We start from the raw sequence: 27299 nt of genomic DNA on the forward strand, positions 1-27299 counted from the left end.
GGAATGTGCATTAAACTTGTCTCTATTTCGCCTAGCCTCGTTTTATCGATATGTTGACATATTCATGGTCTGATAACATGGCGGCTTAATAGCAACACGAAATCACTTTGACCTTTAGCTTCAGAAATACGATGTACTTGGCATTGTATGCGAAGCAGGCGCTGGTAAACGCCTTACTATCATGACTGCGCAGTGAGTGGAGGAAACGTGCACCACGTTAATAGTGACGGAAACGACGCTGCATTAATAACTTATGGTATTAAGAGCTGAAGCTGTTCCCATTGATTTGGCAGCAGTGACATCAGCTGCTGGTGATTCCGCTGCATGAGTCGCTGCTCCCGCTGTTGCTTTCGAGGTAGTTGTTTATGCTAAAAAAAGCTGTCATCGACCCGATGGCTGGTTTGAACAGCACAGTACCTTACTAGGCATGGTCCTGTTGGAGGCGGTATGCTGTTGCCTTCTGCTGACCTATGAGCTGACTCACCCAGCCATTTACAAGAGGATCTACAGTTTAATGCGGACTGCGAACCACGGTGCAACTCGGAATTTTTCACACCTACAAACGCTGCCTGCGGTGAAAGAAGGTGGTAGGTGCCAAAATAAAAATTCTTGGTGCTGAGTGGAGGAGCGAACCCCAGACATCTGGATCTGTAGTCTGACACTGGCACACCAAGCCACATTTGTTATTGCTACAACTCCGTAAAAGAGTGAATCCATTTTTCTTGTGAGTCTCTATTGAACGTAACTGTTCTAACATCATTTAGATGGAACTTCAAGTTTGCTGTCTCGTCGGTAGTTCTGTATCGAGCATGACACCACCCTTATAAATGTCATAAACACAGCAAACAGAATCCTAATGAGAAGATGCAGCTATACGTGCAGCAGGGAGTGGTAAGGTACTGGGCTTCAGAAAGTAAACTTCTTACAGAAGAAATTTAGTTTTATTTACCAGAAGTGTCCACAAAGTTAATTTTGTCACAATTTAAAAAGACAACCATCAAGTGAGCCTTAATACGGGTTAAAAAATTGCAACCAAGAATCAGTTACACTTATAACGGTTAAAACACTCTTCAGAGAAAATTTACGACAGTTTAAATATGCAGTTTTCAACTAAACTATTCACAGTTACGAAAGCAGTCAAGGATTTTTAAAAATGATTGACTAAAACTTAGTGTTACTTTACCATTGGTAAGCTTAACAAACACAATAAAAAGTTCAGTTATTAAAAGTAATAAAAGAATCGTAATCTGCTTCTGTGTAGTAAAGCCTCTGATTCAGCGCATCAATCGAAGTCGGCCTCCTACAGGAGACCGCGTGGCTTTACAAATTACGAAAGCAGGTCGCGCTGATCGGCCACGTTGCTACAACATAAGGAAAGCAGAGTTATGTACATGGCGTGTATGAAATCATATAGAACACGAAGTAAACAACTGTTAACTTTGGTTGCTCATCTAAAAGATAGTTGTATGTTTGTTTAGCAATGAAATCTCGTGTACAAGAGTTTGTTCCCTTTCATCGCTCTGAGTTTCAATTCGTCTAATTCTGTAACCATAGGAAGCAGGAGAACACTCACCATCTTATACATTTTCTTCGCTGAATACTTCTTCATCAAATTATTTTCTCCTTAGTCTTATATTTATAACCGCTTTTGTTGTTTATGCAGATGAGCAGATGAGAAGGAAAAGCATTCCTGTAATGTTCGAATACAGTATTAAGAGGTGTATTGCTTGACACAGTAATGTCGAGGAAATATCCAGTCCTAACGTTGCGAAGCGACATAATATGGAACGAGCACGTAAGGTCGGTTTTAGGGAAGGAGAATTTTAGGAGTGTGCAGCTGATCAGTAACGGAGACCGCGTGCAGAACACTTGTGTCGCCCATTCTTGAGTCCTGTGTAACTGCTTCGGCTATCCATCAGTTCGGGTTAAAGGCAGATATCGAAGTAATTCAAAGTCGTGCAACTAGACTTGTTGCCGGTAGGTTCAATCAACAGGCGAGCATTACGGCAATACTCCGTGAACTCAAATGAGAATCGGTTGAGGGAATATGACGATTCTTTAGCGAAGTAATAGTGACAACGTTTAGAGAACTGTCACTAGCGACAGACTGCACCACTATCCTACTCTCAAGAACACACACTACCCCGTCAAAGTATCGGGACTCCCCGACGGAATGCGGAGCTGACTGCTAGATGTCACGAGAGGCGGACCCACCAACATGAAAGGAGGCGCGGAGTATTGTGTCGTCAACAAACCCGATGGTTGGTCAGAAGCCGTAGGACACGTACACTAGTATCGTTACGCTCTTGAAAGTAGGTCCTACTTATGTATTAGATATCTTATTACAAAGTTATGTTAAATGAAACTTTAAGATAGTCTAATGCATTAACAATCATCAACATTTTTCTTAATCACGCTTTACCTTTGTAGTTCTTATTTCAAAAATCGTGTACAGCCAGTCTGTGTACTGTTGTGCTCTCATTTTCGCGCTGTTAATACGTAGTATGAAAATGGCTGAGGCCGGTTCGCGTTCCGTAGTGAAACACGCGTGGGGAACACGATTAAAAAGTGCCGAAAACTAGATTGATCCTGATATTTTTCATAAATTTACAGAAAAAAATCGGCTTAGAAGTTTTCCGAGGGACCATATTTGATAGAGTTCAGATAAAAATAGACACTGAATGTATAACAGAATCCACAGTGCGGTAGACTGATAACTGGGTGCAGTTGGTGGATTGCTGGTTCAAGGCTCACCTAGTTCGTCCTTTTTTCGTTCTCTTAGAAATACCTACATCTTGTAATTGTAAAAGTCATCACCATTTTTTATGAATAATGCACGCCTTCTTGTTTCTAATTACATATTGCACGCGAAATTAAAAAAAAAAAATGGTTCAAATGGCTCTGAGAACTACGGGACTTAACATATGATGTCATCAGTCCCCTAGACTTAGAACTACTTAAACCTAATTAACGTAAGGACATCACACACATCCATGCCCGTGGCAGGATTCGAACCTGCGACCGTAGCGGTCGCGCGGTTCCAGACTGAAGCACCTAGAACCGCTCGGCCACAATTGCCGGCACGCGAAATTCCTGTTGTCATTTCAAATATAAATGACTGTTAATAAAGGTTGCTTGAATTAAGAAAACATAAGTATGATTTTAGGACAAAAATGAAAAACCAAGTACTCGTTATTTGGACTATTGTACATTATTTTATTCCACAGATGTAGTCTTACACGAACCAGAGTAAAAACATGAGAAACAGTCATTTTCACAGTATCGAGAACACCATGCAAATGCTGCATTTTTACATTTGCCACTGTACCAATACAACATTAACCCAACAGAACTGATCTGGAGCCAAGTTAAGGGATTTGTCCCGAGAAATAACTACCGTGCTAAGCTGCCAAACGTACTGGAACTAACTCACGCAGCTTTTCCACATTTCAATGCCGAACGCTGGTGGGCACGTCACAAAATAAGAGGAGAAAATGCGGCTCCTGGGTGGGTTCGTGGATTCTGTTGTTGATCGACTCGTTATAAGAAGCAGATGACAGTTCCAGAACTGAAATGTGTTTCTCGCATTCGGATAAGGAAGGAGCTAAGAGATTACTAGACGACTGACTGTAATTAATGCTTTCAGTAGCTTCAGCATTCAACAATACGGTGAAATCTCTGTAGTACGCTTTTACGTCAGACATAGGTCGTTCAGAAAAATTACCCTGTGTTTAAGTTAGCAATTTTCATCACTCTTGTTTGTAATTACGAGGCAAGTATTTTATGCTTTCCGTCTGGTCACCTAAGAAACGTGCGGTAGTGCTGGTGTTTTGCCGAATATTATTTCATTCTCTTTAAAAATTAAATGACATTCGAAGTTATACTGTTTCACTGCTCCTCTTGTCTTACGTCTGAACTGCTCACATTATTGCAGTTTAGTTGGACCAGCTGCTGGCCGGTGGTGTCCAAGTTAAATGCACCGGTAAAGCTGTTGTCACGCATTATGGCTCGGTCTATGTGCGTGTAAGAGAGCATGAAACGTATCCTTACGGTCGTACTTGAGTGCACTGGATATAGCTTGGTTTCCGCTGCGTGCGAAACGAAATCCAACGCGATTCAAGCAAACGTGGAAGAATACATATTGTAATGCTTTCATCAGTTTTATTCTTATCATGAACACAGTATAGTCATTGGATGTCGCCTGAACAACAAACCCATCAGGGTCGTTTTAACTGTTTTAAAGAGTCCCAAGTCGAATGTCGGTGATGTGACTGCGAAATCTTCAGTCCGTAACTGCACTGCTGCTACGGTCGCAGGTTCGAATCCTGCCTCTGGCATGGATGTGTGAGATGTCCTTAGGTTAGTTAGATTTAACTAGTTCTAAGTCTACGGGACTGATGACCTCAGATATTGAGTCCCATACTGCTTGGAGCGATTTGAACCATTTCTTTGACAGCGAAATAGAAACGCGAAGGAACAACCACAGCTGAAACATGAGCAGGCACACGTCATATACTGACATAGAGGATGAGATCAGCGGAAGGAGTCATTCTTGAGATTCAAAGTGCTACCAACAGTCAAGCTACACAATGACTGTGCGCAGGGAGTGAAAGTGAATGGGGGAACACCGGTGGAGCAACTCCTCATGAGCCAAACATTCTGTGGTCAGTGCTTAGTGAGCCTTGAAGAGGCGGAAAGTGAGAAACCACTGGACAGAGGGTCACTGGAAACAAGTGATTTCTAGTGATGAATCGCGCTGTACACTGTGGCAATCCGATGCAAGGGTTTGAGTTTGGCGAGTGCCTGGAGGACATTGCCTGCCATCATGTGCAGTGGCAACAGTGAAATACGGAAGAGACGGTGTTATGATTAGGGTATGGTCTCCTTATTGTGCTCAAGAACGCGCTAAATGCGGAAGGACGTGAACACGGTTTACAGCATTGTCTGCATGCAGTGGAGGAACTGTTCGGAGACGATGATCATGTATATCAGCATGACAATGCACCCTGTGTGGAAGCAGCTTCTGTGAGGCGTAGTTTGTGGACAACAACAGTCTTGAAATGAGCCTGCTCAGAGTCCCGAGCTGAAGCCAATGGAATACTTTTGGGTGAGTTAGAATATCGACATCGCTCCAGATCCAAACGCCCAACATCACTACCTTCTCTGCTTTCGGCTCTTGAGGAAGAATAGGCTGCTACTTGTCCACGGACATTCAGACACCTCCTTGAAAGTGTCCCCACCAGAGTTCAAGCCGCCATAAAGACGAACGTTGGTCACACCCCATATTAACGTCCACTAATAGGTGTCCAGGTACGAGTAGTTGTGATCACGTAGTGCACATCTTTCGTAAGTACCACTAAGAGGTATGAGAAATCAGGGAAAGTACAGAACCATGTAAACAGTCGTTTTCTCCCTCTCTCCAGTTGCTAGTGGAACAGGAAAGGGAATGACTAGCAGTTGTACTAGGTACCCTCCGTCATGCACCGTGTGGTGGCTTGTGGGTCGTGTGTATAGATGTAAATGTAGATTTCAAAATCATGAGCGGTTCTGAACAGTAAACTTCTTAGGACAGTAACTTTAGTGTGAGAATGTTTTACAGTTTCGCAAGCAGTTGCTGATTACACGAAGTTCTGGGATGTACGTGATTCTCCTTGTATCGAGTTTCCGATGCACTGAAACTTCGTGCCTAGGTGTAGAATTTCACCAGTATATTATTCTATATGACGTCAGTAATCGTAAGTACGCGAAGTAAATCTATTTTCTGGTACTTTATCCAGAAAATAATCAGTTAGATGCCTAGAAGTTTACAGTTTTTTAAAGTGTTTTCCTCAGATCATTTGTGAAGAAGGGTGCGAATATTGGGTACAGCAGAGAATTTTTGTATGTATATGGTGTGCAGTACCTGATCCCCTGCCCATTGTTCTCTTGTTTCGCCAGTAGTCTATTTGAAAGCTACGAGGGTCACTCCAAAAGAAATGCACACTACTTTTTTTAAATCCATCTTTTATTCTATATGTTTGAAAGTTTTACAGTGCGTGATACATCCTTTAGGAACAACATTTCCATTTCTCCACATAATTTCCATCCCTCTCAACTGCCTTACGCCATCTTGGAACCCGCGCCTGTATACCCGCACAGTAATATTCTGGACCAACCTGTTGGAGCCACTGTTTGGCAGAGTGCAGAAGGGAGTCATCATCTTCAAACCTTGTTCCACGAAGAGAGTCTTTCAGTTTCCCAAAGAGATGATAGTCATATGGAGCCAGGTCAGGACTGTGAGGCAGGTGTTTCAGTGTTGTCCATCCGAGTTTTGTGAATGCTTCCATGGTTTATTGACTGACATGTGGCCGTGCATTTTCGTGTAACATCAAAAAATCCTGCTTTCGCCGATGTGGTCGAACACGACTCAGTCGAGCTTGAAGTTTCTTCAATGTCGTCACATATGCATCAAAATTTATGGTGGTTCCACTTGGCAAGATGTCCACAAACAAGAGTCCTTCAGAATCGAAAAACACTGTAGCCATAACTTTTCCAGCAGAAGGTGTGGTTTTGAATTTTTTTTTCTTGGGTGAATTTGCATGCTGCCACTCCATTGATTGCCTCTTCATCTATGGTGACAAATGATGGAGCCATGTTTCATCACCTGTCACAATTCTTCCAAGAAATTCATCTCCACCATTCTCGTACTGTTCCAAAAGTTCGCTGCATACCGTTTTTCTTGTTTCTTTGTGAGCCACTGTCAACATCCTGGGAACCCACCTGGCACAAACCTTGTTTAACGCCAACACTTTCAGTATTCTGCAAACACTTCCTTCCCCTATCCCAACGTAGCGTGACAATTCGTTCACTGTGATGCGTCTGTCAGCAGTCACCAATTCGTTAACTCTCTGCACATTGTCTGGAGTGTGTGCAGTACGAGGCCTGCCGCTGCGAGGACAATCCTCAATTTTGCCGTGCCCGCTTTCATCACGTAACCTGCTTGCCCACCGACTAACTGTACTGCGATCGACAGCAGCATCTCCATACGCCTTTTTGAACCTCTTGTTTCCCACTGTCTCGTTTTCACAGCACAGGAATTCTATGACACTGACGAACATCAAGTGTAGCAGCCATCTTGAAGACATTCCGTGACGGCGCCACTCACGGGATCAGGTTGAGTTAAGTTTGAAAATAAGCGGGAAGGATGTATCTACACACTGTAAAACTTTCACACATGTAGAATGAAAAGTGTATTTTTACAAAAATAGTGTGCATTTCTTTTGGAGCGACCCTCGTACATCTATGTATTTACCTTCGCAAGCCACCTCACAGCGTGCGGTACATGTCTTTGCTCCCTTCTCTGTTAAGCTCGTGAATACTGCGTGAGAATAACGACCATCGATAAACCTCGTTAAGTGACGTAAATTCTCTGGCTTCCTCGTCGGGGCCATTTAGCGAAACGCATGTGGTAACATGTAATATGCTGCCCGATTCTTCTTGGAACGTGAGCTCCCGGAATTTCAACAGTTAAGCTGTCTGTGATCCAGACTGACTCTCCGGTACCTTCTGCTGCTGGAGTTTGGAGAGCGTCCCCCTAAACGCTTTCGATCTTACTAAACGACCGAAGCTGCCCTCCGTTGGGTCTTCTCTCTCTCTTCTGTCAAACTAACCCATTAAGAGTCGCAAGCTAATGACCAGAACTCAAGAATCGGCCTTGCAAAGTATTTTTATGCCACTTTTTTCGTGGATGGATTGTACAGTATTTCCTCAAGATTCTTGCGATGAATACCAGCCTGTTATCTGCTTTTCTCACAATTACGTTTATGCGGTCATTCTGCTGGAGACCACTTCGGACAGTATTTTACAGCTGTCAATGTTTCTACTGAAGTATTGCGAACAACGTAATCGAGCACTAACGGACACTTTCACCTACTTAGGCACAATAGTTACCTTTAATTACGCTCGACGTCAGCTGATAGTACCGATCCTCCTTCCTGCATTTTGGAGATCTTCAGACTTGGAGCCTTCCTATAGATAACAGCGTCTTCTGTGAAGCACCTCATGAAGCTTCCAAGGTCACGCACTAGATCATTGACGAATACTGCAAATAATAACGGCCCCGTAACACTGCTTTGGGGTACTCCTGAAATTAACTTTGCATTTGTCGATTTCGGTGCGTCACGAACAACGTGCTCGCGAGTAGAAACGTTTAATGATTTGGAGACGCATAAAGTGATAAATAGACTCTCAACAGATCTGAAGTGCGAGCCTTTTTGCCTAAGAGGATTTGATTTAATGTCTTTCAGTTCGAAAACGCTTTTTTTTTCGTTTAGTAATTCTTACAACGATCATGTCTTCCTGAGTCCACCGAATTCTGAGATGGCTACATTTAAGAATTTGTCTGTTGCGTGCAAGATTTTCCTGACTGTAATTTCAGTCCGAGCGAGTTTCCCCTTGTGGCTCAAACCTTCCAGTCTTTCTCTGCGTGACACAAATTCAGCTATGATGGGCCTGACTCTCGTGGAATCTGGTGGCTGTAGCCCACACGATGACTCCTGTCGAGTTTACTTGCACGCCGAGCTCCTCATGTGCGACAGTGATGGTGAAAACTTCGGTGTTCTCCTATCTCTTTCCACCACCCGTAACAAGCGAAAACTGTCCGTTCTTTCGTATCTCTCTAGTTCGTCAGTAGCCGTTGTGAGGAGTGTGTCAGAACTCTCTACTACACTGAAAACAATATAGCCAACTCTGCATTATGTAAGCACTCAGAAATCGATAATAACAATCTGATGGCGAAACATGGGAGCGCGATTCTAAGCATTGTTGAGAGACGAGGTCTGTCTGCGAGAGTGGAAGTAGTGGTGTCGCTCGAGAGCTCGGAGACAGAAGACGTGTCATTCTGCCCTCACGTTGGTGATGGCAGATCTTTTCACAGTCAAGGCCTGATTTCATTTATGTAGCCAGGAGAGATTTAGATGGCTTAACTACACTTGAAGATGGAATTCACGGTAAAATACGCAAGCACAGCGCAAAAGCAATTGCAAGGTTAGGTTCGTGATTGTTAGTTCGAGTTTGGAATAATCCCATGTTTTGCTTGTCAGTTAAAGAAGCCTCCTTATCCTCCAAATAATAATAATTACTCTCCACATCTAATTAATAAATATGCTGTGATTATTAAATGTTAATGTAACCTTGAATTTGAAATAACTTGTTAATCTGGGTCTCAGCCATTATTGATACCTATGTCATTATTATTGTCATTGTCTATTATTGGTTATGGGTTATGATGATTCTGAAGTTTTAAATAGACTTAATTTATGAAATCCCTTCTCACAAGTTATTTAGTAGTTAACAGGACCAAAGCAAACTTCTTTTTATTAAATTCATTCTTAGTAGCAATAAGCTTTAGGCGCTGTTGATGCATGCTGCTGCGAATTGCTGCTAACCACATGGGAAAAGCCAGTCATCTAAAGAATTGAGTGCAAAACCCAGAGCCAAAACAGAGGCACTGACACACCAGAACATGTAATGTTCTCTAGTCCAGTCAATTCCGTTGCATAAGCCAGATTCTGTATGACTTGTGAATTCTTATTCAAAAACGCAGTCAGATAGCTTAGGTATTCATTGTTAAAGGCCCATTTGTTACTGTAGTTTTTTACATTTAAATACAGTCAGATAGCTTATCCAAATATTATTTTAAGTTTTTCATGTAACGATCTGTTGAGGGCTTAAACGACGGTGAAACTGACACTCATACAACACGCACATAGTGTTCTGACGGTGAGATTCCGTTTACTGATAGCTCAGGTTGTTTATCGAGGCCTATTTTCACAGGCGAACGTAGAAAATATTGGTTGTAACTATGTCGGGTGATCAAAAAGTCAGTATAAATTTGAAAACTGAATAAATCACGGAATAATGTAGACAGAGAGGTACAAATTGATACACATGCTTGGAATGACATGGGGTTTTATTAGAACCAAAAAAATACAGCATTCTCTCTCTCATTACAGATCCTTTTATACACGATTGTCACGCACAGTCACTGACGTTTTGCTGACGAGCGCCATCTGTCGGACATTTTGTGATTTTTTTTTTTGTTCTAATAAAACCCCATGTCATTCCAAGCATGCGAGTCAATTTTTACCTCTCTATCTACATTATTCCGTGGTTTAATAAGTTTTCAAATTTATACTGACTTTTTGATCACCTGGTATATATATACATATATATATATATTGCACAGTGTGTGGAGTTAGGAATGGGTTTCGGTGTCTGACCGTCTCCTCCCAGACTTTTTCCATGAGTGCTACTGTCACTGACTCCATGATTACCTCTGTGATAAGGTCTAGCGTGTCTTGGTTTTGCAGGATTGCAATTATACCTGGGACGGGACGAACTCCTAGATATCGGGCAGGAATGTATTCACTTGCTAGGGTCAAATTCGTGATACGCTTGGCTTACTCGCAAGTGACGTCATAATGACGTGTACGTATCGACCACCAAGTTTCGAGTAAACCAAGCATGTCGCAGACACCAGTTTCTCACTTGGGTGAGAGTATCTTCGGAAATCGCAACTTATTGGCAGAAAAAAGTTAAACGTTTGTGAAAAGCAAGAATGTATATGTCATTTCTGCTCGTTTCACTCGCAACAATTTAGGCTGTTCTGTTAGGTTCCCGCCTAACCCTCAGAAACTGCAACATATTAGGAAATAAACATCCCAGTATTCGTGACAAGCAAGAATACCAGGTGTAGCAGTATGAAACCGGAATTTGGTTGCAACAATTACACGACTGTTGTTTGAAACTGATAAACAATATTTTATTCAAAATAATCTCCATTTGCTATTTGTACATTTCTCCCTCATCTCCGGCCGGCTGTTAATGCCACCAAAAAAAATGTTCATAATTTGAAGTGAACCAGTGAGCGAGCTATTTTCGTACATTTTCATACGAATTGAAGCGTTGTCCAGCGAGAGCGTGTCCCAGTAATGCAAATAGATGAGTATCGGGCTGAGCCAAGCCTGGAGAATGCGTTAGTATTTCCCAACTGAACGCCTCGATCGTTTCCCTGACCCATTTTACTGTGTGTAATGGGACGTTATCATGGAGCAAACCAAAGATTCGCAATCGACTCTGTGTACGATGATGCAAATTAAGAGCTCTGCTTGCAACCCAACTGGTAATGGGTACAACAAAATGATCACTCGGGGGTAATGGAGGTTCATAACATTTGTGAAAGACAAAGATTTCCTTACGTGTAATATTGACTCTTGATCACCATTCAAAGAACATAAACGTTATTCCTACAGAGTATTTCACAGAGATAACAAAATTTTCTATCCGCTTCAAGTGGCCAACCATGACATATTTACATAATACTTATAGGGAAGAGAAAAATGGGTTCAAACCGTTCATACAACATTCTGAATTTAAATAAGTTCACTTAATCTGATAAACCACAGGATTCTTGTTTGTGATCATCATCGTTCCATGGAACTAGTTTCATCTCTTCTTCACAAGCTCTCTTTTCCTTCAACACCCTACAAAGCTGTCCTTCACAGTATTCCCAGTTAAAAAATTTACATACTACACCCTCTCCACATTGCACTCAATATACTACAGACAGACTTCCGAGCAGTTAAATCAAGTAAGTGTCCACTTAATGAGACGAAACAAAAACAGATGTAAATATTCATATACATCCACTGCAAAAACATCTGGATTGGAACAGCTTCCCCTAGAAGTGAAATTTTATAAGTGCCAAACACTGCATAACATCATAACCTCTGTCACGCCAAAAAGTCCTGTGCCTTATCTGAAAAAGGATGAAGAACACTGTTGTATGTACAACTCCTCCAACCATTACTTCTTTGGTATTTCCTTTACAAAAGAAATGATCATTGCTCTTGTAAAATGCATTTAATTGAATACAACATTCACATCAAGGAAAAACCAATATATATATATATATATATATATATATATATATATATATATATATATATATATATACATACACAGATATCTTTAATTCTATTATGTACAGGATAGTATTTTAGTTACCCTTTGTCTCAAATTGCATTGAAGGTTGGTACCTTACCATGAATTGACACCTTTGATACGTTTTCCTGTTTGTATAGAACCATTCCAAACTTTCCACTAAGTTCTCTTGATAAAACGTTTCTTCAGCGCTTTCTGGTAGCGTTTACTCGTTGAAGGTTCCCTGCTGCATTCAGCAATCAATACGACACACACAGAAAATAGATGTACTCAGTTAATGCACCCAAGGCGATAATTGATCTGTAATCATACTATATAGTGAAAACATAATGGCATAAGCATTCATATTTAAACTACCACATCTCAAACTATCTATGTCATTTTAACTTAAGAAATGCCCCAACACTGAATACGTGATGTGCTACTCAAGACCTCTAGGTCCTAAGTGTAACCACTTCTGTAGCATTCTGATGCACCACTCATCTTACAGGAAGAACTTGTGAATTACTGAATGTCTTTTGCTGGGTAGCTTGTAGGACTTCACCAGAAACATTTTGACCTATGTTGAATAATCTCACTGCCCTCTTACACATATCATACCTCTGATACTTATCAGCAGCCTTCCTAATTTTAGTCAAAGGCAGTTTTACCACATAACAGTGCTGCAGTTATGTTAAGGCTGGAAGTGGGACGATCTCTCTAACTTTGTCTGGTGCAAAGTGATTATACAGCACAAAAACTAGCAGTAATGACATAGAAACATTTGATAGATCACTTACGATTTTTTTAAACTTTTGAACCTATGAGTCCCAAGATCGATGACATGATGTACAGTAAAGTCGACACAACCTTCCAAGCTCTTTCATAGACCGCCCTGATGGGTCTGAAGGGAAATGATATTACAAAATGTAAATTGTTCTCATTATTTGAAACGACTTTCTCAATGTGATCAACTGTGGTAATAAAATGTTTACGAAAAGTATAAATGACAGACCTACTGGCGGCTTTCTTTTATGGCGTGAGTGACACATACTTTATCTTCAATTCTACATCTACAAATGGTTCTTGGCAATGGACCGAATAAATCTACTGCAGCATGTTCCCTTAACTTTGAAGGAATGATTGATAACAGTGGAGAACAATAAGACACTAGTGGTTTCGCTTTCTAGCAAGGTTTGCATCAAGCTAACACTTAACAGATTATTTTCTCTTTGTGAATGAATTAACATATGTCACAAAGCTTATTATAACATATTTTGGTCCGGAAGGGCATAACTCAAGTGAGTACATCAAATCTGGAAACGAAACCTCAGAGGAGATCTTGAAAGACCATCAGCAGTCACATTATCATAACCAGAATTGTAAGAACAGTGAAATTAAATTGTTATAAATACAGCACAGAAAAGTCAGCGATAGCAGAGTATAGCTTCGAGGAAGACCACACCTTTATCCAGAACACCAATGTGCTTTGCAAAGCAACTAGCTATTGGGACAGTGTCATAAAGGAATCCACTGAAATATGGATTCATGACATTCTTGTCAAGAGATATGGAGGATATCAATTAAGTGCGGCATGGAATCTGGTGTTAGTGGTAATATGACGACAGCAAGACCAAACTGTCCAACCTGCAAGATGCAGCCGAAATAACCACAAAGAGATGCAAACAAAGTGCTAAACACCCCCACCACTGCCATCCCAGTCCCTGCAGCCCCAGTCTCTACTTGTTGGCTGGACAGTACATGGGCACCCATAGCCAGGTGGAGGGGGCACTCCACTAGATTCAATATCACAGCATCTACATATCTCGACATTTTGCCATAAGATGACACCTAACTAAACATCGTGGTATGTTAACACTGCCACCTGGCTAGAAAAGTAAGAGCTTTCTTCCAACAGTATACCCCAGAATAGCGCATATTCGCATATAAATGGCTTGAACTCTTTCCTTTAACTGGACATTCATCAAATATCAACTTTAATAAGCTCATTTTTTCTCAAACTTACTTCACCACAACCAAAGTCCGCCACTGCTTGGTGGATCGGCAAAAAATCTACTCACAAAATTGCATCAATGACCAAGCTTAACATAATCAAAAAACTTTTAATCCTGACATAGAAACTCAGTACACCTGATTTCCTGTATTTGGCACACACAACAAAGCAACTCCATTCACATCTCTTCTCAGTACTAGACTCACCAACAACTTTACACTTCCTTATTTCTCATTCAATAGCAATGCCTTCACATGTTCAAACTCCAGCACATTCAGTGCTCAATACTCTCATCTGCCCTTTCTGCAGCACCTTCGTTAGCTTCTGAAAGCAATTGTCATTTCCTTGGTAGCGGGTTCTCCATGCACATTGTTCCATGGATCAGCTAATCACACCCCAATTATTTAGTATCTACTTTCCCATCTACTATTGTCACCGTTACCTCTACCACTGTGACTGTGACCAAACTTCCTACTATTCCAGTTACTTCTTCCTTTCCTGAAATTACTACTTTCTTTGAAATCTGAGAAATCCTCCCTTTGCTTCCATCTGTCAGTGATATATATATACCATCACAAATCATGTCACCCACGATAATAATTTCTGTTTCTCTGTGGACTGGCATCAGCATATACATGATTATTCTCTTCTGCACTGTCATACTCTAACTTTTGAAGTAGATTTGTAGGGAAGCAGCCTACTCACGCTGTAGTAAATTCACATCAGTTTCCATTGTGTGTCAGCCAGTCTGCTGTAACTAGCTCTGACGTCATAAATATTGCGCAATACCTTAAAAATCAAGCGAATGAACTAAAACTTTTCTAGCATGTCAGAAATAATACTAAATTAATGTGTGTTAAATATCAGTTCGATAACTTCAGCCATTTCCGAGATTTGGACGTTTTTCTGGAAAAATCATTGGCGCAACAGAACAGAGCTAGAGACTTCAAAATTTATATTTAGATTCATCTTTCATAATGATTTAATAAAAACAGTACTTTGGATTTCACATATTAAGATTTTAGTGGAAATTCATGATTTTCTGGTTTTCGTCTCAAAACTGAAGGAAGCAAGATAGATTAAGTAGGCTAGTAAATAAGGCTAGGTTGTTTAGATTTAAATAGGTTGGAGGTCCGCTATGATTATGAAGATGTGTAAAGTTTCTTTTTAATACCTATAAAATTATAACGATAGCGGATCTCAAAAGGGACAGTTCAGAGCTCATCTGCTGTGTGCAGTGTAATTTAATTAATTCTCTCGCTCAAAGTATTTAACTTAGCCACGTCAAAATTTTATTATCAATACTTACCTGCGTGCTGAATGCACGTTTAAATTAAGAGCTTCTTCGGCCATCAGCCAAAGAAGCTATAAATTATTATGTAACTTGAAGTGGTGCGTTACTAGCCCAGCGGCTAGTCGGGAGAGCGGATTTAATCAGGCGTTCCCTCAGCCGTCCGCACCGCGGCTTTATATATAAGAACACTACGCGAGGAAGGAAGGCCCCAGTTCTCTCCAGACGCTGAATGACACGCCATCTGTGTCGGTAGTCGCGTCGCATCAGTGTATCTGCTACAAACAGCCTCGGGTGCCGTATTAAGTTACTAGAGATATGCGGAACCATGAAAACATTTCATGTGAAGTGATAATTCTGGAATGATTTTCATTATCTAGCTTCAGTTTGCGTACTGTCGTATTTTCACGTGCCGTCGCGGGACAGACATTCTACCAAAAATTTAGCGTGGCGTTTGATGAAATATTTTCATCAAATTTTGGCGAGCATTCTTTTTAACATTTGATTCGGACATTTATAGTTGCATCAGCGCATTAGACTCTGAACTGTTCTGTTAGTTAGGTTGTAGGGATACTTGTGATTTTATTAGTGAATTTCAGAATATACTCAACTATTTTGGAAAACCGTTTTTGATTAGAAATCCCGGACAATCTCCTAATTCCTCAGAGCTATAAGCTGCAGCTATAAGAACATTCTCAGGTAAAGTGGGCACTAGGATATCTATTTACTGGCTCCAAGTTTTATTAAATCACTTTCTGGGGGTCACGGAGTAAATAGAGAGCCAGTGTTGAGAACGGCGAAAGACAGCATTAACAACATTCTAAAAGCCAGAAACTGATTCAACTTGCAAGCGTTTGTTACAGCAAATTTATTTTTACAAACTTACACACGCCGCCCCACATATGGTGCATCGGCCGGGAAATGTTTCTACAGTCTACAATTATTTTTACAAACTTACACACGCCGCCCCACATATGGTGCATCGGCCGGGAAATATCAACTAAGTGAAAGTGATTTTTAACTATTCGGATTCGCGAGTGAAATGCGACACGCAACTGAGAATAGAACAGTGAATGTGTTACGTGTGCATGTGGACGACGCAATTGGATTAACAACGCATCTGGATTGACGGAGCTGGCACTGAGTCTAGCGGTGCTGCCGGCATCGCGAGAAGCCAGTCTCGCCGCACCGCAGTCGTCCGCTGGAGCAGCCGACGCAGAGCCTGCAATTGCGGGCCACGCAAACACACAACAGCCGTCGGAGAGCCGTCTGCAGTTCAACGTGCCACGTCGCATCAGGAATCCTGGTACGCCGCGCCGGCAACGCCATACGTCGTGCAGAAGGAACTAAGTTAAGTGAAAAGCTGTTAAAAATTTTACTAACCTGCACTAAAAGACTGTTGGCGATGGAACCGCCAAAAGAAACTGAGGTTAAACTTAAATCAGAACCTATGTCTGTTGAGGGAACTGTAAATACAGACAACGGTTCAAGTGTAAATATGCATGAAAGTAGTAATGTTAAAGTGAAATATGAAGTATTGTCTCCTGACAGTAGTGTGCGAAGGGGCAATGATTCAATAATAGAGACCCCTGTAGTAAAGCGGAAAGTAGAAATTGTAAATTTATTGGATGATAGTTTCTCTGATGAATTAAAAATGAAACAGTCATCAGAGATGGTAGAGTTTAAGAAGGAGAAGTTAGAGATGACTAATCAATCAGAAGTTTCATTTAATTTTGATGATTCTGGTATTGGAGCTAGTTTTTTGTCACCTGAGTGTGATAAAAAGCCAGCTAGTGAGCAACCCAAAGGTGCTGGGGCGGTTGATCTAAATGTTATATTGCAAGCAATAGCTGCCAGTAATGCACAAATGACAGCTGAGTTAAAGTCTGAAATAAGTGAACAGGTCAAAAGCAGTAATGCTGAATTAAAGTTTGAAATAACTGAGGTCAAAAACAGTAATGCTGAATTAAAGTCTGAGATTGTGACCAGCCAAACAAATTTTAATAAACGATTGGAGGTAATGGACGATACTTTCAAGGCTGGTTGCAATAAGTTGAAAGAGGATCTAGACAGTTTGAATTATAAAATTGATTGCAATCATGAGGATATTAAGAAAAAGGTTGCTCAGCAATTTTCTGAGATGTATAAGACAATAAAATCCGAAGTCGCTGAGGTTCGCAAAGACTTCCAAATGGAAGATGCGAAGCTGGAGCACAAGTTAACAGAAAAGATCGAGGCGGAATCTGAACTGTGCTCAGATAAATTTAAAGATGTTAATGTAAAAGTAAACGTATGTCAAGCAGAAGTAGAAGCAATCAAAACTGACACTACTCATATTGTACAAAGAGTAGATAATGTTGAAATGAAAGTAGAAAATATAAGTACTAACATTGCTAACATTGAGAGTAAAGTAGCTTCAGTAACTTCTGGTAATGGTAATGTACAACAAGTTGCAGCTGCAAACGCCGCTTTTATCGGGTGTCGGCAGTTCTTGCGGTTCGATCCAGATAAAGATATCCACCCGCTAGATTTCTGGAACTATTTTGAAGATGTGATTCCACCGACTTGGTCTGAACGAGAGAAAATCTCATTTATTAAAAGCCATTTAGCAGGCGACGCTATGCGTTGGTCAGCTGATGTTATGTTGAAGTGTAAAACATTAGCGGAGTTTAAAACAGCTTTCATTAATGAGTATTGGTCTAGCAATAAGCAAAATGAAGTGTTGAGAGAATTTTGGAGTGGGAAACGCTTCAACGCAGGCAAGGAATCAATTAAAGAGTTTGCTAGGTCATGGATTTCACGTTTGTCACATTTGGCGGAAAAGCTAAAACCAGAAATGATTATACTAGGTCTGGAAGCTAAACTGCCATGGTACTGGCAAACTAGAATTATATCAGCCCCTAGAGACAATCTGGATCGTTTCATTGAGTATTTGGAACGTGTAGAACGTGTTGCTGCCAATGAGGAGCAAGCAAGTAATAACAGAAATTCTAATAATAATAGTAGTAATTTTAGGAACGAGCAAAATGGCAATGTAAACATCAGAACAGTAGGTGTTCGTAATCCTAAGAGAGGTAGGAATTGGGGAAATAATTATCAGAACCAACAGTGGCGTCCAAGGGATAATAATTTTGTTCCAAACAGAAATATGCATGTAAACAACAGTACGGAAAGTAAGGCTATGCCAGTTAACTATAATGAAACTAAAGGAAACAGTAGTATGCCGAGGCAGGAAAACTAGTTCCCGTCTATGAGGACACTGGCGCTCACCAGGCGGTTACTTTTCCTATGCCAGTAGTTAAGGGAATTGGTAAGACAGATCAGAATACTCAAACTGAACAGATGGATGAAATGTCGGTAGCACCTAAGGATACAACAGAAATATTAGATCACTCACAGTATTTGATAGATACCGTGTTAGAGACGCTTTCTAAGTGGGAAGAGAAAGAGAAGGCGCAGCAGTGTAACAGTAGGGATGAGCTACAAAATACTGAATTGTCAGGTGAAGAAGCAGAAGAAATTCATGCTTATATTTACGATGAGGATGATGTGCTCTTATCTAAAGTGCCTGTGCAGGATGTTGATAATGTACTAATAGATTTAGGACAGGAGATAAGTGAGAATGTAGAGGGTAGGCTGTTGGGGGTCGATGAACCCAGTAGCTGTGACCAGTTGTCACTTGAGAAGGAAACCGACGATAATGGTGAAAGTGGTTTAGCTGTAACTAATGTTATGCCCGGTCTGGAGGCGCAGAATCGCTCAGACTACAGTAATTTGGGTCATGTTCAGCAAACTAAATGTAATGAAGTCGTGCGGTGTTTCGATTTAAAATTAATAGACCGACTGGAAAAGGCAGCTGAAAATGTAATTCAGGAAACCCCTACACACTGTGACCTAAATGTAATGAAGACAGATGTTGATCACTTTAGTTGGAGACAAATCCAAAAGGAACTACTAGATGAATCTGAGGAACCACCTGTACAACCTAGAATAAGCCACCCTATAATAATAGTGAATATGTTGGGTATCAATGTACGTTGTCTCTTAGACAGTGGAAGTGAGGTGAGTGCAATATCTCAATCCTTCTTTGATGCATTACCTGGTAAAGACAAACTTACTGTAATGAGGGTATCAGGACTAAGAATAATTGGTGCTACTGGCAAGGTGTCAAAAACGGTAAAGCAAGAAGTTTTACTACCCTTTAACATTAATGGTAATTTAATTGATCATCCATGTTTAATTGTAAACAATCTCAGTATTGAGGTTTTAATTGGCATAGATTTCTTGTCAAAATATCAGAGTGTTGTTGACTTTGAAAGAAGCCAGTTAAAAATGGTCTTGCCAATAACCGGAGTAATTATAGTACCTTTTAGTGATAAACATGTAGTAACTGATCATGAAACTTGGGAGCTGCCTATACGAGTTCTGAAAAATAGGAGGTATTGGGACGAAGGTGTTAATCTTAATAACAATAAGCTGAATACAGAAGAAGAAGAAGAAGCAATTATTTTAGACAAAATAGAAACTAAATTGCAGGAAATCGATAGGATTTCAGCCAATCAAAAGGAAGAACTGAGACAGGTTCTAAAAAGGCATCACAAAGTATTTTCGGATCGACCTGGCATAGTCAAGGGTTATGAATGTAAATTACAAGTGAAACCCGGCCAAGTGTTTTTCAGGAAGCCATACCAAATACATGTAGCAAGGAAGGAGGCGGTTCGAAAGGAGATACAGAGAATGCTGGAGTGGGGTGTGATTGAGAAAGCGGTCAGTGAATACAATAATCCTCTTGTTGTTGTACCAAAAAGAGACGGGAGTGTCAGATTGGTCTTGGACGCTCGTTGGTTGAATGAAATAGTGGTTAGGGAAAGTGATAGACCGCAGAACATGGACGAGTTACTGCAAAAATTCCGGGGAGTAAAATTCTTAACGTCTATGGACATCACGTGTGGGTATTGGAATTTGCCACTGGCGGAAAGTTCAAGGAAGTACACAGCTTTCTTGTACGAAGGAGTTTGTTACCAATACCGTGTGGTACCTTTCGGACTTAATATCTCTGTTTGTGCCTTCGTACGTGTGATGTGCCATGTTTTAGGACCTGCTTTAAGCAATAAAATAACAGTTTACGTAGATGATCTGTTAATAGCAACTCCTACCTGGGAAGAACACATAGCTTTATTAGAGGAAGTGTTAGAGGCTATTGAGAAAGGTGGCCTGAAACTAAAGATTGAAAAGACAGAGTGCGTTAAAGAGGAAATAGGTTTCTTGGGATATAGGATAAGTGGAAAAGGTATTCTGCCTGACCCAGGCAAGCTAGCAGTAATTGAAAAATTTGAGGCTCCCAGAAACAAGAAGCAGTTGAGATCAATGTTCGGTCTTTTCGGCTTCTATAGGCGTTTTGTTAGTGATCAGGCTTTTAATGCTCCCTGTCTTCACCTCCTGCTGAAAAAGAATACCCCTTGGGTTTGGACAGCAGAATGTCAACAGGCGTTTGAGGTGCTTAAACAATCGTTAATTAATAGTCCAATTTTGCATCATCCTGACTTTGAAAAACCTTTCTGTATGTCTGTTGATGCTAGTGGCTATGGTATAGCTGTGGAGATATTCCAAGTAGAAATAGAGAACGAACAAGAAGTGCACAAGACTATAGCTTTCGCCAGTCGATCTTTACAGGCAGCAGAGAGAAATTACGGCATCTCAGAACTGGAAGCATTAGCAATTGTATTTGGGGTACAGAAGTTTGAGCAGTATCTATTAGGTCACAAGATAATAGTTTACAGTGACCATAAGGCATTGACCTTTTTAAAGACCTGTAAATTGAGGAATGCTCGTTTGATAAGATGGTCATTGTATCTCCAGCAGTTTGACCTTGAGGTTAAATATATTCAAGGGAAAGACAATCTAGTAGCTGATGGGTTATCTAGGAGTGCGGAGCTCTGTGATGACGCAGGAATTACAGCAACAGACCCAAATGAAATTCGAATGTTTGCATTGCACGAAGTAAAGGAAGAAAGTGCATTAAAGAGGGTGATTAAGAACTTGAGACGTGAGCAGAATGCAGATGACCAACTGAAATTAGTGAAGAGCTATTTAGGAAATGCGAGCTATCCTAAGGGTTCGCAATACTATTGTTTGCATAAAGGTATTCTGTTTAGGAGGAAAAAGGTAGGTGTTTCTGAGTGGAAGCTGTGCTTTCCCTCACAACATGTAGACTTACTAATCGACTATGTACACCTGAGGTATGGGCACTACGGTGCAAAGAAGTGCATTGCAAAATTACAAGAGAAGGTTGTATTTGACAACATGTACCGCCGTGTGGCCAAGCGTCTAGCATCGTGTGTAGTGTGCCAGAAAGTCCGTGCTGCCAACACCAGAATACAAGGGGATATGCATTCAGTAGAGCCAACTGAAACCCTAGAATTACTGGCTTGTGATTTGTTTGGCCCTCTTCCTGTTTCGAGAGGTGGTTGTACCCATGTTTTTGTTGTGGTGGATGGATTCAGTAAATATGTTAAACTATACCCAATTAAAAAAGCAAATGCAAAAACATTGGTTGAAAAGTTGGAAAAAGATTTCTTCGTGAACGTTGGCGTTCCGAAGAATTTGCTGTCAGACAATGGACCTCAATTTACTTCTGATAGATTTAAGGAATGTCTAGATAAGGCCGGCGTGAAACATCTGAAAATATCTGCGTATTTCCCCCAAGGAAATATGAGTGAACGTATTATGAGGGAATTGAATAGGTTTTGCAGAACTTATTGTGCTCGGAAACACTCAAGTTGGGCAGAGCACATTAAGTATTTTGAGAATGTAATTAACAACCTAAGACATGATGCAACTGGTTTTGCACCTTGTGAATTGATGTTTGGCCAAGAACCGCACAATGTGATTGCAGATATGGTAGAATTCCCTATTCTAACGCAAATATCCACAGACGAGAAGAAACTAAAGGCTAGGGCTAATATGAGAAAAAGAGCGTTGGAAAGGAAGAAGCGTCATGACATAAAAGCTGTACCTACTAGCTTTGAAATAGGTCAATTAGTCCTGGTCAAAACCAAAGAAAAATCAAAGAAAGTAAATGCGGAAACAAAGAAATTCATGTTTGTATACCAAGGACCTTTCAGGATAATAGGAAAACCACATGCCAGTGCATATAGGCTAGAGTACCCTAAAAGTAAGAAGCTCTTAGGTCTCAGGAACGTGATTGACCTAAAGAAATTCATAGGTAGCCAATGAATGCTGTAGGGAGGAGGTTGTTCTGTAACCTCTACACAGTGTGGCAGCTGTGCAGTCCCAGCTGTGTGAGATCTTCTTTCCCTTTCAGGTCTCACTCAATCTTCATCTTTCCTATCCCCAAAAAAATTTCGACCTCTACTTTCCAACACAAAATTTTCCGTTATGATAATCAAGCCAGCATTAAACTAATGAATGCTGTAGGGAGGAGGTTGTTCTTTAACCTCTACACAGTGTGGCAGCTGTGCAGTCCCAGCTGTGTGAGATCTTCTTTCCCTTTCAGGTCTCACTCATTCTTCATCTTTCCTATCCCCAAAAATTTCGACCTCTACTTTCCAACACAAAATTTTCCGTTATGATAATCAAGCCAGCATTAAACTAATGAATGCTGTAGGGAGGAGGTTGTTCTGTAACCTCTACACAGTGTGGCAGCTGTGCAGTCCCAGCTGTGTGAGATCTTCTTTCCCTTTCAGGTCTCACTCAATCTTCATCTTTCCTATCCCCAAAAAAATTTCGACCTCTACTTTCCAACACAAAATTTTCCGTTATGATAATCAAGCCAGCATTAAACTAATGAATGCTGTAGGGAGGAGGTTGTTCTTTAACCTCTACACAGTGTGGCAGCTGTGCAGTCCCAGCTGTGTGAGATCTTCTTTCCCTTTCAGGTCTCACTCATTCTTCATCTTTCCTATCCCCAAAAATTTCGACCTCTACTTTCCAACACAAAATTTTCCGTTATGATAATCAAGACAGCATTAAGCTAATGAATGCTGTAGGGAGGAGGTTGTTATGTAACCTCTACACAGTGTGGCAGCTGTGCAGTCCCAGCTGTGTGAGATCTTCTTTCCCATTTCAGATCTCACTCAATTTTCTTCTTTCCTATCCACCTAAATTTCGACCTCTTCTTTCCAGACATGAAAATTTTCCGTCATGGCTATCAAGCCATGAGTTATGTAACCATTCTATCTACCGATTAGTGAAGAAAAATACCTAATGTGACAAACCTAATAGTGACAAACAATAGAGAAGTATGACGTAATTAAGATACAAATGTATTTGAGTAACAATTATGTATAGTACCCTGGTAATATAGTAAGTACAAAGTGTTGTATTATTGGAAATGGTCCACCAACAGTAATTTAAAAAGATATATGAATTCATGTACAAGCAAGATCTGAAGTGGTAGTGAAACCTAGTGTATGCATTAGAGCTGACTAATAAATAATAAGAGAGAGTGCTTAGTGTTATGAAAATATGCAGATAAGTTGTAAGGATAAACTCACCTGGTATAGCAAGGAAAGGCAGTGTAATGGAATTGAGCAGTGTTTGTGGTTGAGACGTGAAGGACACGTCCCTGAAGTATTTATAAGGTTGGAGCTGGCCATTATTTTAGTGTAGTGTGTGACAGGATACACCTACACGTATTGAGGTTATGAGTTGGAGGCGTGAATGCGACCATAGGTACCCTTATGTTAGATGAGACAGAGCAGCTCATGGTGTCCTATAGGTTTAAGGAATTTAGCATTACGCTCGTCCATAATTATTTGATGCAGTTTAGTGGTAGGTCTGAGAGAGACTACCTGAGGTTTCAGCGTCCGATCGAGTGGAAATGGATTGCCACGTGAGCAAACTAATCAGCTGCAATACACTATGAATATGAAATAAATGTGCTATCCTATGCTTTAAATATTAATAGAGTGAGTGTTAAATAAGTACATACACTAGCAACATAAATAAATAACATACTGACAGACGTGAAACATTATTTTAGCTCCGCATAAATACACTTCAAAGTAAGTAAGTACGTAATTGCAGATGTGGAACTGACAATAGCAGAGGACCAATAAGTGGATTTTGTAGTCAACTAAACGTAGTGTGTTTTGAACACTCAAAACTGTACTATTACCAAAAGTTACTCACATGTACATGGAAGCTGAGAAAACAACCACTAATCATACTCATACTATCTCTAAGAATAAAGTAATCAAAGATGAGTCAGTTAAGTAAATAAGATGCATATTTGTCAGGAATGTACCGAGCATTGGTTCAGTGTTCCGGCCCAGAAATAATAAATTCAGATTAAATATGATTTATGATTGTATGCCTTGAGCATAGATTTTCTCTAGTACGTGACTAACGGCGTTTCGAGCCATTTGTTTACCGATTTTATGACAGTTAAGTAACCGTGAGAGTAAAATTAAAAAGGTTCTGTTAACTTTGTTCCAGCAACATACTGAAGGATAAAATGTATATATCCCCATTTCATTGTGACCCACCCTTAGATAATAAGTGAACAGAGTCTGAGGCACTCTTTTTGTTTGTTCTACAGGACAAACCAGATAATGGCAGCCTGGTAGCTGCGTGAAAGCGTGGAGTGACTTGGACACAACTCACAGTGACCCCTCCCCTTTCCCCCATGTAATTTAGAGAGAACGTGAAGGACGCACACCATAGCAACTTCCCCTCCTCTACCCTTGTGAATGGAAGTGTAGGACGCCAGCCAAAGCGGCTACAACCACGTGTGTAAAAATTATTTGTGAACTTTTTTTTTCAGGTTTAGAAAAGACTGCTAAGAGATAATCATCTGTTTATGTATCATGTTATTTTCTTTGAATTTGTATGTAAAAATGTATTTAATGTATTTAATGGTTCTAAGATTTTCATAATTTTTCAATTTGTATGTGTTTGTTTGTCTAAGGCAATATGTATGCCAAAATATTTCATTGACTTTGCTTAAAATTTTGAGTAATGACATTGTTTGAAAAGGCAGTGAACATGCCTACAATTTAAATAATTAATGTAGGTAATCAGTTTTCTTTAATGTTTCTACAGGTATATATTTTAATTTTGATTTTTCATAGGGAGTTAAACTGTACTCTTGCTTCCCTTTTTGTAATTAAATTTTTTTTTCATTCATTAACATTCATAAAAAAAAATTTAAGTAGAGGGTGATGTAGGGAAGCAGCCTACTCACGCTGTAGTAAATTCACATCAGTTTCCATTGTGTGTCAGCCAGTCTGCTGTAACTAGCTCTGACGTCATAAATGTTGCGCAATACCTTAAAAATCAAGCGAATGAACTAAAACTTTTCTAGCATGTCAGAAATAATACTAAATTAATGTGTGTTAAATATCAGTTCGATAACTTCAGCCATTTCCGAGATTTGGACGTTTTTCTGGAAAAATCATTGGCGCAACGGAACAGAGCTAGAGACTTCAAAATTTATATTTAGATTCATCTTTCATAATGATTTAATAAAAACAGTACTTTGGATTTCACATATTAAGATTTTAGTGGAAATTCATGATTTTCTGGTTTTCGTCTCAAAACTGAAGGAAGCAAGATAGATTAAGTAGGCTAGTAAATAAGGCTAGGTTGTTTAGATTTAAATAGGTTGGAGGTCCGCTATGATTATGAAGATGTGTAAAGTTTCTTTTTAATACCTATAAAATTATAACGATAGCGGATCTCAAAAGGGACAGTTCAGAGCTCATCTGCTGTGTGCAGTGTAATTTAATTAATTCTCTCGCTCAAAGTATTTAACTTAGCCACGTCAAAATTTTATTATCAATACTTACCTGCGTGCTGAATGCACGTTTAAATTAAGAGCTTCTTCGGCCATCAGCCAAAGAAGCTATAAATTATTATGTAACTTGAAGTGGTGCGTTACTAGCCCAGCGGCTAGTCGGGAGAGCGGATTTAATCAGGCGTTCCCTCAGCCGTCCGCACCGCGGCTTTATATATAAGAACACTACGCGAGGAAGGAAGGCCCCAGTTCTCTCCAGACGCTGAATGACACGCCATCTGTGTCGGTAGTCGCGTCGCATCAGTGTATCTGCTACAAACAGCCTCGGGTGCCGTATTAAGTTACTAGAGATACGCAGAACCATGAAAACATTTCATGTGAAGTGATAATTCTGGAATGATTTTCATTATCTAGCTTCAGTTTGCGTACTGTCGTATTTTCACGTGCCGTCGCGGGACAGACATTCTACCAAAAATTTAGCGTGGCGTTTGATGAAATATTTTCATCAAATTTTGGCGAGCATTCTTTTTAACATTTGATTCGGACATTTATAGTTGCATCAGCGCATTAGACTCTGAACTGTTCTGTTAGTTAGGTTGTAGGGATACTTGTGATTTTATTAGTGAATTTCAGAATATACTCAACTATTTTGGAAAACCGTTTTTGATTAGAAATCCCAGACAATCTCCTAATTCCTCAGAGCTATAAGCTGCAGCTATAAGAACATTCTCAGGTAAAGTGGGCACTAGGATATCTATTTACTGGCTCCAAGTTTTATTAAATCACTTTCTGGGGGTCACGGAGTAAATAGAGAGCCAGTGTTGAGAACGGCAAAAGACAGCAATAACAACATTCTAAAAGCTAGAAACTGATTCAACACGCAAGCATATATCCAGCAATCAGATTTTAGTTTACTTCTTACAAACTTAAACATCCGCCGCCCCACAGATTCTCTAAGCATACCAGCTCATCTTTACAATGCCCAGCAAGAATAATCTATCATAAATGAGAATCAAGTTTCATTATGAAGACTTGAATCTACTCAACAGGTATGTACAAATATTAAAAGAACCATTTTTCACCCACACACCTTCAAAGAAATGTGCAGGATTTGTTAAACGTGACTGATAAAATTTTTTTTACAGTATAGTATCTCAGTTTTTACTTGAACTAGAGCTGCTTCCGACCAGTTTCCACACAAGGACAAACGACGAAACTCTTTGTACTAGTCACAGCTACCAGCTAATTTACACATGTTCATAGTAGATGCACCT

This window comes from Schistocerca americana, chromosome 3 (assembly GCF_021461395.2).
Source record: "Schistocerca americana isolate TAMUIC-IGC-003095 chromosome 3, iqSchAmer2.1, whole genome shotgun sequence".
Classification (NCBI taxonomy): Eukaryota; Metazoa; Arthropoda; class Insecta; order Orthoptera; family Acrididae; genus Schistocerca; species Schistocerca americana.